The following is a 14,396-nucleotide window of genomic DNA, read 5'->3' as shown; positions in this document are numbered from 1 at the left end:
CCATCCATATAATTATCCAATTTATTTTTAAATGATAAAAAAGAACCTGCCTCCACCACCTTCACTGGAAGCTCATTCCACACAGCCACCACTCTCTGAGTAAAGAAGTTCCCCCTCGTGTTACCCCTAAACCTCTGTCCCTTAATTCTCAAGTCATGTCCCCTTGTTTGAACCTTCCCTACTCTCACGGGGAAAAGCTTATCCACGTCAACTCTGTCTTATCCCTCCCATCATTTTAAAGACCTCTATCAAGTGCCCCCTTAACCTTCTGCGCTCCAGAGAATATAGACCTAACTTATTCAACCTTTCTCTGTAACTTAGTTGTTGAAACCCAGGCAACATTCTACTAAATCTCCTCTGTACTCTCTCTATTTTGTTGACATCCTTCCTATAATTAGGCGACCAAAATTGTACACCATACTCCAGAATTGGCCTCACCAATGCCTTGTACAATTTTAACATTACATCCCAACTCAATGCTCTGATTTATAAAGGCCAGCACACCAAAAGCTTTCTTTACCACCCTATCTACATGAGATTCCACTTTCAGGGAACTGTGCAGTTATTCCCAGATCCCTCTTTTCACCTGCATTCTTCAATTCCCTACCATTTACCATGTACGTCCTATTTTGATTTGTCCTGCCAAGATGTAGCACCTCACACTTATCAGCATTAAACTCCATCTGCCATCTTTCAGCCCACTCTTCAACTGGCATAAATCTCTCTGTAGACTTTGAAAATCTACTTCATTATCCACAACCCCACCTATCTTAGTATCATCATGGATTTGAGTATAGGAGCAGGGAGGTTCTACTGCAGTTGTACAGGGTCTTGGTGAGACCACACCTGGAATATTGCGTACAGTTTTGGTCTCCAAATCTGAGGAAGGACATTATTGCCATAGAGGGAGTGCAGAGAAGGTTCACCAGACTGATTCCTGGGATGTCAGGACTGTCTTATGAAGAAAGACTGGATAGACTTGGTTTATACTCTCTAGAAATTAGGAGATTGAGAGGGGATCTTATAGAAACTTACAAAATTCTTAAGGGGTTGGACAGGCTAGATGCAGGAAGATTGCTCCCGATGTTGGGGAAGTCCAGGACAAGGGGTCACAGCTTAAGGATAAGGGGGAAATCCTTTAAAACCGAGATGAGAAGAACATTTTTCACACAGAGAGTGGTGAATCTCTGGAACTCTCTGCCACAGAGGGTAGTCGAGGCCAGTTCATTGGCTATATTTAAGAGGGAGTTAGATGTGGCCCTTGTGGCTAAGGGGATCAGAGGGTATGGAGAGAAGGCAGGTACGGGATACTGAGTTGGATGATCAGCCATGATCATATTGAATGGCAGTGCAGGCTCGAAGGGCCGAATGGCCTACTCCTGCACCTAATTTCTATGTTTCTATGTTTCTATCTGCATACTTACTAATCCAATTTACCACACCATCATCCAGATCATTGATGTACATGACAAACAACAGTGGACCCAACACAGATCTCTGAGGCACCCCACTTGTCACTGGCCTCCAACCTGACAAACAACCATCCACCATTACTCTCTGGCATCTCCCATTCAGTCACTGTTGAATCCATCTTGCTACTCCACCATTAATACCCAACAATTGAACCTTCTTAACCAACCTTCCGTGAGGAATCTTGTCAAAAGCCTTATGAAGTCCATATAGACAACATCCACTGCTTTACCCTCATCAATTTCCCGAGTAACCTCTTCAAAAAATTCAAAAAGATTAGTCAAACATGACCTTCCAGGCACAAATCCATGTTGACTGTTCCTAATCAGACCCTGTTTATCCAAATGCTTATATATTATTATCCTTTCCATTAATTTGCCCACCACTGACATCAAACTAACAGGTCTATAATTGCTGGGTTTACTCTTAGACCCCCTTTTAAACAATGGAACAACATGCGCAGTACGCAAATCCTCCGACACTATTCCCGTTTCTAATGACATTTGAAATATTTCTGTCACCCCTGCTATTTCTACACTAACTTCCCTCAATGTCCTTGGGAATATCCTGTCTGGTCCTGGAGACTTATCCACTTTTATATTTCTCAAAAGTGTCAGTACTTCCTCTTCTTTGAATCTCATAGTTTCCATAGCTACTCTACTTGTTCCCCATACCTCACATAATTCAATACCCTTCTCCTTAGTGAATACCGAAGAAAATAAATTGTTCAATATCTCCCCCATCTCTTTTGGCTCTGCAGCTAGCTGTCCACTCTGACTCTCTAATGGACCAATTTTATCCCTCGTTATCCTTTTGCTATTAATATATCTGTAGAAACCCTTTAGATTTACTTTCGCCTTACTTGCCAAAGCAACCTCATATCTTCTTTTAGCTTTTCTAATTTATTTCTTAAGATTCGTTTTACATTATTTATACTCCTCAAGCACCTCATTTACTCCATGCTGCCTATAATTATTGTAGATCTCTCTCTTTTTCCGAACCGTGTCCAATTTCCCTTGAAAACCAGGGCTCTTTCCAATTTTTACTATTTCCTTTCAACCGAACAGGGACATACAGATTCTGTACTCTTAAAATTTCACCTTTAAATGTCCTCCATTTCTCTTCCACATCTTTCCCATAAAACAAACTGTCCCAATTTACTCCTTTTAAATCCTTTCGCATCTCCTCAAAGTTAGCCTTTCTCCAATCAAATATCTCAACCCTAGGTCCAGTTCTGACCCTCTCCATAATTATATTGAAACTAATGGTATTGTGATCACTGGTCCCGAACTGTTCCCCAACGCATACCTCTGCCACCTGACCCGTCTCATTTCCTAACAGGAGGTCCAGCACCGCACCTTCTCTAGTAGGTACTTCTATGTATTGCTGCAAAAAGCTATCCTGCACACATTTTACAAACCTCAACCCATCCAGCCCATTTACAGAATGTGTTTCCCAGTCTATGTGTGGAAAATTGAAATCTCCCACAATCACTACCTTGTGCTTACTACTAATATCTGCTATCTCCTTACATATTTGCTCTTCCAATTCTCGATCCCCATTTGGCGGTCTATAATACACCCCAAAAGTGTTGCTACCCCTTTCCTATTTCTCAGTTCCACCCAAATAGCCTCCTTAGACGAGCCCTCTAATATAACCTGCCAAAGCACTGCTGTAATATCTTCCCTGATAAGCAATGCAACACCTCCACCTCTTGCCCCTCCAATTCTATCACACCTGAAGCAACAAAATCCTGGAATATTTAGTTTCCAATCACAGCCCTCCTGCAACCATGTTTCACTGATCGCCACAACATCATACTTCCAGGTGTCAATCCAGGCTCTAAGTTCATCCACCTTTCTTACAATGCTCCTAGCATTAAAATATACACATTTAAGAAACCCACCCTCTCTTATTCTGTTTATTGTCTTTTTTTTCTCTCTCCCCTACATTTTGGGTCAGAGTGCTACCATTTTCTGCCTCCTGCCTCACACACTGACTGCTAGCTTTCCCTATTTGAGTCCCTCCCCCCAACCATACAACCCACCCCCTTGTCTCTCTCTGGTCCGCGTCGCAGACGGAGAAGGAGAGAGAGAGGGAGAGAGAGAGAGAGGAGTGTGGGCTGGGGGAGGGAGGGAAGGAGGGAAAGAGAAATTGAGGAGAGAAATGAAGAATTGAGTGAAAATTGAGGAGAAATGAAGAATTGAGTGAAAAATGAAAAATTGAGTGAAAGAGAGGGAGAAGGTGGGAGGGAGGGAAGGAGAGATAGAGGGAGAGAAGGAGAGGGAAAGGTAGAAGAGATAGGAGAGAGAGGGAGAGAGAGACAGAGAAAGGAGGGAGGGAGATGGAAAGATAGAGAAGAGAGATGGAGGGAGAGAGGTGAGGAGAGGAGCAGAGAGGGCAGAGAGAGAGACAGAGAGAGATGGAGAGGGAAAGATAAAGGAGAGAGAGAGGAGGGGGGAGAGAGAGAGGAGGGAGAGGGAAAGATAGAGGGAGAGGAGATGGGAGAGAGAGGGATGAATTTTAAAGGAATTGCAGTTTTCACTTTCGGAGCAGATTTGCAAGTTTGTCCCCAGCGTCTGAAGAAGGGGCTCAACCCAAAACGTTGCCTATTTCCTTCTCTCCTTAGATGCTGCCTCACCCGCTGAGTTTCTCCAGCATTTGTGTCTACCACCTATTAAATTAACTTGTTAATTAACTTCAGCGTGGTGGCGGTCTTGCGTGCGCGAGTGAAGGGCGTGCGTGTGTGCGGGCACACAATACTCCAGGTGTGGTCTCACCAGGGCCCTGTACAACTGCAGAAGGACCTCTTTGCTCCTCTACTCAACTCCTCTTGTTATGAAGGCCAACAGGCCAAAACTGTACACAATACTCCAGGTGTGGTCTCACCAGGGCCCTGTACAACTGCAGAAGGACATATTTGCTCCTGTACTCAACTCTTTCTCTGTTTTCTTCAGTGGACAATTCGATGTTTGAATTATGTTCTTCAACCAGTTTAGTTTAGAGATACAGCGTGGAAACAGGCCCTTCGGCCCACCGAGTCCGTGCCGACCAGCGATCGCCGCATACTAACACTATCCTACACACACACACACACACACTATGGCACAATTTACAATCTTTACCAGAAGCCAATTAACCTACAAACCCGCACATCTATGGAGTGTGGTTGGAATCCGGAGTGCCCGGAGAAATCCCACACAGGTCACGGGGAGAGAACGTGCAAATTCCGTACAGACAACACCCGTGGTCGGGATCGAACCGTGGTCTCTGGCACCGTGAGGTGGCAACTCTACCGCTGGGCCACCGTGATGACCAGAGAGGGAGGGAGAGGTGAATACTCTCCCGATCTCCCTACCTCTCTCCCCACCTCTCTCTCTATCTCTCTCTCTCTATCCCTCTCTCCCTCCCTCTATCCTTCTCTCTCCCCCTCTCTCTCCCCCCTTCTCTCCTTCCCCCTCTCCCTCCTTCTCCGATACACACACAGAGGGAGGGAAGGTGGGACAGAAGGAAGGAGAGTGGAAGAGAGCGATGAAAGAAGTCTGACTCATTCCTCAAAACTCTCCAAAATTCCTACCCCTTCTCTCTCTCTCTCTATTTTCTCCCCCTTCTCCCCTCCTCTTATCTCTCTCCTCCTTCTCTCCTTCCTCCGCTCTCTCCTTCCCCCTCTCTCTCTCTCTCTCTCTCTCTCTCTCCCCCTCTCCCTCCTTCTCTCCTTCCCCCTCTCCCTCCCTCCTTTCCCTTTTTCTCTCCATCCCACCATCACTGCACCAAAAACAAGGATAAAAACGCCCCGGAAGCACAATTGCGGGTTTCGCGCTCCACCCGGAAGCCTGAGACCCGCCGTCCCGCTTTGCCAGCGGAAGTGCGCCGCTCTAAAGAGTCCCCCCTGCCTCCGGAAGCGCCTCTGTGGACGAGAGTTTCGCCATTCAACCGGAAGTGGTGCTGGAATCCAGCTGCAATAAAAACCAGATAAGGGTAAAAGCGCTGCCATGCAGCGGGAGAAGCAGCAATGCAGCCAGTGATGCATGCATTCCCATTAATGCAGAAGCGGAAGCATGCACAGGTGCTTGCAGGCCGATCCCCGCATTTTATAATTCACCCCATATTCACACTTAATGTGGCCCTTCTGGCCGATTCCTGTCTCATTTCCAAACCATTTGCCCCAAACCCGCCCCAAACTCACCAAGCCGACCTTGCGGGTCAACGGCGTGGAGGCCCTTCGGCCCATTCCTCCCTGCCAGCCCGCAGTTGGCATTGACTGAATCGGGTCTATGTTTGCCCAAATCCCCACTTGCAGACAGAGAGACAGAGAGAGTGCGAGAGAGGCAGAGAGAGAGACAGAGATAGACACAGAGAGAGATACAGAGAGACAGAGATAGACACAGAGAGAGATACAGAGAGAGATACAGAGAGAGAGACAGAGAGAGAGACAGAGAGAGGCAGAGAGAGACAGAGAGAGACAGAGAGAGGCAGACAGAGAGACAGAGAGACAGAGATAGACAGAGAGAGATACAGAGAGAGACAGAGAGAGAGACAGAGATAGACACAGAGAGAGATACAGAGAGAGATACAGAGAGAGAGACAGAGAGAGGCAGAGAGAGACAGAGAGAGACAGAGAGAGGCAGACAGAGAGACAGAGATAGACAGAGAGAGATACAGAGTGAGACATAGAGAGAGACAGAGATAGACACAGAGAGAGATACAGAGAGAGATACAGAGAGAGACAGAGAGATACAGTGGCAGAGAGAGAGAGAGAGAGAGAGATGGACACAGAGAGAGATACAGAGACAGATACAGAGAGAGATACAGAGAGAGTGCGAGAGAGGCAGAGAGAGAGGCAGAGAGAGTGCGAGAGAGGCAGAGAGAGATACAGAGAGAGACAGAGAGAGAGACAGAGAGAGTGCGAGAGGCAGAGAGAGAGACAGACAGAGAGAGAGACAGAGAGAGGCAGAGAGAGGCAGAGAGAGAGACAGAGAGAGTGCGAGAGAGGCAGAGAGACAGAGAGACAGAGAGAGAGACAGAGAGAGATACAGAGAGAGACACAGAGAGAGACAGAGATACACAGAGAGACAGAGAGAGAGACAGAGAGACAGAGATAGACACAGAGAGAGAGGCAGAGAGAGACAGAGAGAGAGAGAGAGAGAGCGGCAGAGAGAGAGACAGAGATAGACACAGAGAGAGACACAGAGAGACACAGAGAGAGACAGAGAGAGGCAGAGAGAGGCATACAGAGATACAGAGAGAGAGAGAGAGACATAGTGATACAGCGTGGATACAGGCCCTTCGGCCCAACTTGCCACACCAGCCAACATGCCCCATCTACACTAGCCCCCAACCCGCCCAACATGCCCCATCTACACTAGCCCCACCCCGACCAACATGCCCCATCTACACTAGTCCCACCCCGACCAACATGCCCCATCTACACTAGCCCCACCCCGACCAACATGCCCATCTACACTAGTCCCACCCCGACCAACACCAAACATCTACACCAGTCTCACCCCGACCAACGTGCCCCATCTACACTAGCCCCCCCCCCGACCAACATGCCCCATCTACACTAGCCCCACCCCGACCAACATGCCCCATCTACACCAGTCCCACCCCGACCAAAATGCCCCATCGACACTAGTCCCACCACGACCAACACCACCCGTCTACACTAGCCCCACCCCGACCAACATGCCCCATCTACACTAGTTCCAGCCCGACCAACATGCCCCATCTACACTAGTCCCACCCCGACCAACAAGCCCCATCTACATTAGTCCCACCCTGACCAACATGCCCCATCTACACTAGTCCCACCCGACCAACATGCCCCATCTACACTAGTCCCACCCCGACCAACATGCCCCATCAACACTAATCCCACCCCGACCAACATGCCCCATCTACACCAGACCCACCCCGACCAACATGCCCCATCTACACCAGACACACCCCGAGCAACATGCCGCATCTACACTAGACCCATTCCGACCACATGCCCCATCTACACTAGTCCCACCCCGACCAACATGCCCCAACTACACTAGCCCCACCCCGACCAACAAATCCCATCTATACTAGTCCCACCCTGACCAACATGCCCCATCTACACTAGTCCCACCGCGACCAACATGCCCCATTTACACTAGTCCCACCCCGACCATCATGTCCCAACTACACTAGTCCCACCCCGACCAACACCTCAACTACACAAGTCCCACCCCGACGAACATGCCCCATCAACACTAGTCCCACCCCGACCAACATGCCCCAACTACACTAGTCCCACCCGACCAACATGCCCCATCTACACTAGTCCCTCCCTGACCAACATGCCCCATCTACATTAGTCCCACCCCGACCAACAGGTCCCATCTACACTAGGCTAACCCCGACGAACATGCCCCATCAACACTAGTCCCACCCCGACCAACATGCCCCATCCACACTAGGCTAACCCCGACCAACATGTCCCATCTACACTAGTCCCACCCCGACCAACATGCCCCATCTACACTAATCCCACCCCGACCAACATGCCCCAGCTACACTAGTCCCACCCCGACCAACAAGCCCCATCTACACTAGTCCCTCCCTGACAAACATGCCCCATCTACACTAGTCCCAACCCGACCAACATGCCCCATCAACACTAGTCCCACCCCGACCATCATGCCCCATCTACACCAGACCCACCCCGACCAACATGCCCCATCTACACTAGACCCATCCGGACCATGCCCCATCTACACTAGTCCCACCCCGACCAACATATCCCATCTATACTAGTCCCACCCCGACCAACATGCCCCATCTACACTAGTCCCACCGCGACCAACATGCCCCATCTACACTAGTCCCACCCCGACCAACATGCCCCATCTACACTAGTCCCACCCCGACCAACATGCCCCATCAACACTAGTCCCACCCCGACCAACATGCCCCATCTTTTGAGGGGAGGGGAGAGAAAGGAAGGGGAAGTGTGGAGAGACAATAGACAAGAAACAATAGTTGCAGGAGGAGGCCAGTCGGCCCTTCGCGCCATCACCGCCATTCAATATGATCAAGGCAGATCATCCCCAATCAGTACCCCGTTCCTGACCTCCCCATATCCCCTGATTCCACTATCTTTAATAGCCCTATCTAGCTCTGTCTTGAAAGTATCCAGAGGGCCGGCCTCCACCGCCCTCTGACAACTCTCTGTGAGAAAAAGTGTTTCCTCATCTCCGTTCTAAATGGCCGACCCCTCATTCCTAAACTGTGGCCCCTGATTCTGGACTCCCCCAACATCGGGAACATGTTTCCTGCCTCTAGCGTATCCAAACCCTTAATAATCTTATATGTTTCAATAAGATACCCTCTCATCCTTCAAATCTCCAGAGTGTACAAGCCCAGCCGCTCCATTCTCTCAGCATATGACAGTCCCGCCATCCCGGGAATTAACCTGGCAAACCTACGCTGGGCTCCCTCAATAGCAAGAATGTCCTTCGTCAAATTAGGGGACCAAAACTGCGCACAATACTCCGGGTGTGGCCTCACTAGGGCCCTGTACAACTGCAGGGCCTCTTTAGTCCTATACTCAGCTCCTCTTGTTATAAAGACCAACATGCCATTCGCTTTCTTCACTGCCTGTTATACCTGCATGCTTACTTTCATTGACTGATGAACAAGGACCCCCAGATCCCGTTGTACTTCCCCTTTTCCCAACTTGACGCCATTTAGATAGTAATCTGCCTTCCTGGTTTTGCTACCAAAGTGGATAACCTCACATTTATCCGCATTAAACTGCATCTGCCATGCATATGCCCACTCACACAACTTGTCCAAGTCACCCTGCATTCTCATAGCATCCTCCACACAGTTCACACGGTCACCCAGCTTTGTGTCATCTGTAAATTTGCAAATGCTACTTTGAATACCGAGCCTTGTGGTACCCCACTAGTCACTGCCTGCCATTCTGAAAGGGACCCGTTAATCCCTACTCTTTGTTTCCTGTTTGTCAACCACTTCTCTATCCATGTCAGCACTCTAAACCCCCAATACCATGTGCTCTAATTTTGCCCACTAATCTCCTATGTGGGAACTTATCAAATGCTTTCTGAAAGTCCAGGTACACTACATCCACTGGCTCTCCCTTGTTGATTTTCCTCGTTACATCTTCAAAAAATTCCAGAAGATTAGTCAAGCATGATTTCCCCGTCGTAAATCCATGCTGACTCGGACCGATCCTGTTACTGCTATCCAAATGTGCCGCTATTTAATCTTTTATAGTTGACTCCAGCATCTTCCCCAATACTGATGTCAGGCTAACTGGTCTATCATTCCCTGTTTTCTCTGTCCCACCTTTCTTAAAAAGTGGGATAATATTAGCTACCCTCCAAGTTAAGAGAGAGTTAGATAGAGCTCTAGGGGCTAGTGTAGTCAAGGGATATGGGGAGAAGGCAGGCACAGGTTATTGAGCCATGATCACAATGAATGGCGGTGCTGGCTCGAAGGGCCGAATGGTCTCCTCCTGCACCTAGTTTCTATATTAATCCACAGGAACTGATCCTGGATCTATAGAACATTGGAAAATTATCACCAATGCATCCACGATTTCTAGAACCACTTCCTTAGAAGCGAGGCGAGCAGAAGAGTGACTGGGTGGAGAACAGCAGGGAGGAGGAGAGTGGAGAGGGGTAGAGAGTGGAGTGGAGAGAGTTGGGGAGGGAAGTGTGGAGGGGAGAGAAGAGTGGAGGGGGGGAGCAAGATGAGAGGTGAGGAGGAGAGATGAGAGGTGATGGGGAGAGGAGAGGGAGCAGAGGAGGGGAGGAGAGGGGGAGAGGGGAAGAAAAGAGAGGAGATGTGGTGAATAGATGAGGGGATGAGGAGAGAGACGAGGGGAGGGGAAGGGAGGGGGGAGAGGAGAGGAGAGACCAGTCTCTTGCCTCCACTATATTAGTTATCTTTGGTGCTGGATTTGAGTGGAAGGGGGAGAGAGAAGCAGGGCAGTGAGGACATTTACCCTGGAACACAAAACAATTCTGCCAGGTTTTAACACTCTGGTCAAGCAACAAACAGCAGAGTAACTGTCTTACAACATTATTTACATTATTTACAATCCCTTTGCAGCAGTCCAATCAAATTCATGCATTTACAATACATTGGAGTTCATCTGCAAGATTCTCATACATACTAACAATTACAAAGATTCTTGGACCTTCCTCATGTGAGCTACTGATCTGGGACCTAGACTTCCTGGCACCAGCTAGCAGCATGTGGCTTCTTATACACAAATGGCTAAAAGGCCTTTTGAATGCATGAATCCTCTGCTCTATTTTGGCTCTATTATGGCCAGGATTTACAAGAGAAGCAGGGAGTGGAGGAGAGGAGAGGAGAAGAGAGGAGAGGAGAGGAGAGGAAATGAGGAGAGAGGAAAGGAGGGGAGAGAGGAGGGTATGTGGAGGAAATGTGAGGGGAGGAGATGAGAATAGATTCAAGGCATTCGATCCAATTTGTGATCCCATCTACAAAGGCAGATGTGTACAACAATTCATTCTTCCCACGCACAATTAAAGCATGGAATAATCTCCACCAAACTATAGTTACCCAACCAGATGCAAATAAATTTAAAGTAGCACTTTCTTCCCAATAACCCTTTCTGGCTTAACCCCTCCCTTCACCACCTCCAGTTTAAATTCCAGTTGGAATATTTTGGAGGACCAAGAAACCAAGAACCAAGAGAGGAGAGGATAGAGGAGAGGCCACAATCTCTCACCTAGTCCATTTTGCAATTATCTTTGGTGCTAGTTGTGAGGGAAGAGAGAGGGAAGGCGAGAGGAGGGCAGTAGTGGAGAGAGAGGAGAGGAGGGGAGATGAAACATAGAAACATAGAAAATAGGTGCAGGAGTAGACCATTTGGCCCTTCGAGCCTGCACCTCTATTCAATATGATCATGGCTAATCATCCAACTCAGTATCCTGTACCTGCCTTCTCTCCATACCCCCAGATCCCTTTGGCCACAAGGGCCACATCTAACTCCCTCTTAAATATAGCCAATGAACTGGCCTCAACTACATTCTGTGGCAGAGAATTCCAGAGATTCACCACTCTCTGTGTAAATGAAGGGGAGCGGGAGATTGAGAGGACCAGAGAGGAGGCAGGAGAGGAGAGAAGAGGGGAAGGGTGAAGAGGAGAGGGGAGGGAAGAGGAGACAATCTCTCACCTATCCATTTTGCAATTATCTTTGGTGCTGATTTTGAGGGTGGGGGAGAGAGGGGAGGAGAGAGGAGGGGAGGAGAGGTGGAGGGAGCAAAGAGGACGGGAGGAGAGGAGAGGGGAAGAAAAGAGAGGATATGTGGGGAGTAGATGAGTGAATGTGGGGAGGCGAGGGGAGGGGAGGGCGTGAGAGGAGATGAGTGCAGAGTATAGCAGCGGGTAGTGAAGAACAATCTCTCACCTCCACTATATTGCAATTATCTTTGGTGCTGCAGTAGAGGGGAGGGGAGAAGAGAGGGAGAGGGAGGGGAGGAGAGTGGAGGTGGGTTGTGGAGGCGAATAGAGGAGAGGAAAGGGGAGAAGAGAGGGAGAGGGAGGGGAGGAGAGGAGAATAGAGAAGAGTGGAATAGAGGAGAGGGGAGGAGAGAGAGAGGAGAGAGAGAGGAGAGGAGAGGAGCAGGGCTATCTTAACGCATGGGTACGCTGGGCAGTTGCCCGGGGTCCACTAGCATTGGGGCCACACGCTAATCTATGTATTGTAGAATGTTATTGTAGAACATGAAAACAGAGAAGAACATGGCAAGTGCAAGTCGGAATATTTGATTCGGCATAAAGGTACTGGAAGTGTCGGGGCCCTAGTGCACTGCTTTGCCCGGGGACCTAGAGTGCTGTTAAGACGGCCCTGGAGAGGAGGGGAGGGAAGAGTGGAGGGGCGAGGAGAGGCGTGGGGAGAGGGGAGTTGAAGAGAGGAGAGAAGAGTGGGACGTCGGATGAGAGGTGAGGGGGAGAGGAGATGGAAGCATAGAGGGGAGAAGAGGAGAGGAAAAGGGAGAGGAGCGGAGACAATCTCTCACCTACACCATATTCAGTTATCTTTGGTGCAGGCTTTGAGCGGTGTGGAGAGAGAGGGAGAGGGAGAGGGAGGGGGAGATGAGAGCAGTGGAGATGGGAGGAGAGGATTGGCGAGGAGAAGAAAGGAGAGGAAGGGTGAAGAGGAGAGGGGAGGAGGGGAGAGGAGAGAGGATAGATGACAGGAGAGGGGAGGGCAGGAGATGAGAGGGTAGGAGAGAAGGGTGTTGAGAGATGAGGGGGAGAAGAGCGGAGCATGGAAGGAAGGGGAAGTAGAGGAGAGGAGAGGAGAAAGGAGGGGTGGAGAGAGGAGGGGAGGGTAGGAGATAGAAGGAAGTAGAGTAAAGGAGGGTAGAGGACCGGAGAGGAGAACAGCTGAGGGGAGGAGAAGAGGTGAGGGGTGGAGAGGAGAGTAGAATGAGAGGAGAGTAGAAGGAAGGGGAGACAGGAGAGGGAAGTATAGGAGAGGAGGAGCGAGGAAAGTGGGGGTTGGGGCGAGAGGAGGGAAGGGAAGGGAAGGTGAGGGAGGCAGATGGGAGAGGAGAGGTATGGAGTGGGGAGGAGGGGAGAGGAAGGGGAGGAGAGGGTAGGAGAGGAGAAGAGAGGTGAGGAGAGGGGAGAGGTGAAGAGAGGTGAGGAGAGTGGAGAGGAAGGGGAGAGGAGGGGAGGCGAGGGTAGGAGAGGAGAAGGGAGATGAGGAGAGTGAAGAGGAGAAAGGAGGAGAGGATAGGAGAGGTGGGGGAAGAGGGGAGAGGGGTTGTAGTGGGGGGGAGAGGAGAGGGGAGGAGGGAGACAATGGAAATAGGTGCAGGAGTAGAGGCCATTTGGCCCTTCGAGCCAGCACCGCCATTCAATATGATCATGGCTGATCATCCCCAATCAGTACCCCGTTCCTGTCTTTCCCCATATCCCCGGACTCCGCTATCTTTAAGAGCCCTATCTTGCTCTCTCTTGGAAGTATCCAGATAACCCGCCTCCACCACCCTCTGAGGCAGAGAATTCCACACTCACAACTCTCTGTGAGAAAAAGTGTTTCCTCGTCTCTGTTCTAAATGGCTCACTCCTTATTCTTAAACTGTGGGCCCTGGTTCTGGACTCCCCCAACATCGGGAATATGAATCCTGCATCTAGTGTATCCTTAATGGTCTGATATGTTTCAATGCGAATCCCTCTCATCATTCTAAACAGCACAGTGTACAAGCCCAGCTGCTCCATTCTCTCAGCATATGACAGTCCTGCCATCCTGGGAATTAACCTGGTGGATTCACAGCATAGGAGTCAACTGGCAAAAATTCGGAGTGCTATAGCGAACTATTTTTGTTTTGAATAAACAGATTTTTTTTGTGTAGTAATTCTATACATTTGGGTTTATTATATACTTCTTATGAAAGAGGGATATCGAAAAATATAATTTGTTTTTCAAATAAAATAAACAATAAAAAAACAAGGCTGGAAGTCCTGAGAACAACCCAAGGTGTTCATAGTCTGGAGTTTAGTTGGAGTTGTTGTGTTCAATAGCCTGATGGGTGTTGGGGAGACCATCAACACTTCCCAGGATGGAAATATCAAATAGTAGAGAACATAGATATAAGGGGCAGAGGGGCAAAGCTTAAAGTAGATATGCAATGCAGGTTTTTAAAACAGAGTTCGGAGAGTATCTGGAACACACTGCCAGAGTTAGTGGAGGATGCAAATATAATAGTGGCATTTAAGAGACATGTTTAGATAGGCAAATGAATATACAGGGAATGGAGGGATATGGATTATGTGCAGATAGATAAGAGTTGGTCTTGGCATTATGTTCAACTTAGTTATTTTAGTTACAAAAATCCTATGAAGGAACCATTAATTTAAGTTTAATATCGGGGTGGGTGATTGCA

Source organism: Amblyraja radiata, unplaced genomic scaffold, assembly GCF_010909765.2.
Source record: "Amblyraja radiata isolate CabotCenter1 unplaced genomic scaffold, sAmbRad1.1.pri S137, whole genome shotgun sequence".
NCBI lineage: Eukaryota > Metazoa > Chordata > Chondrichthyes > Rajiformes > Rajidae > Amblyraja > Amblyraja radiata.
This window is presented reverse-complemented; position numbering follows the sequence as displayed.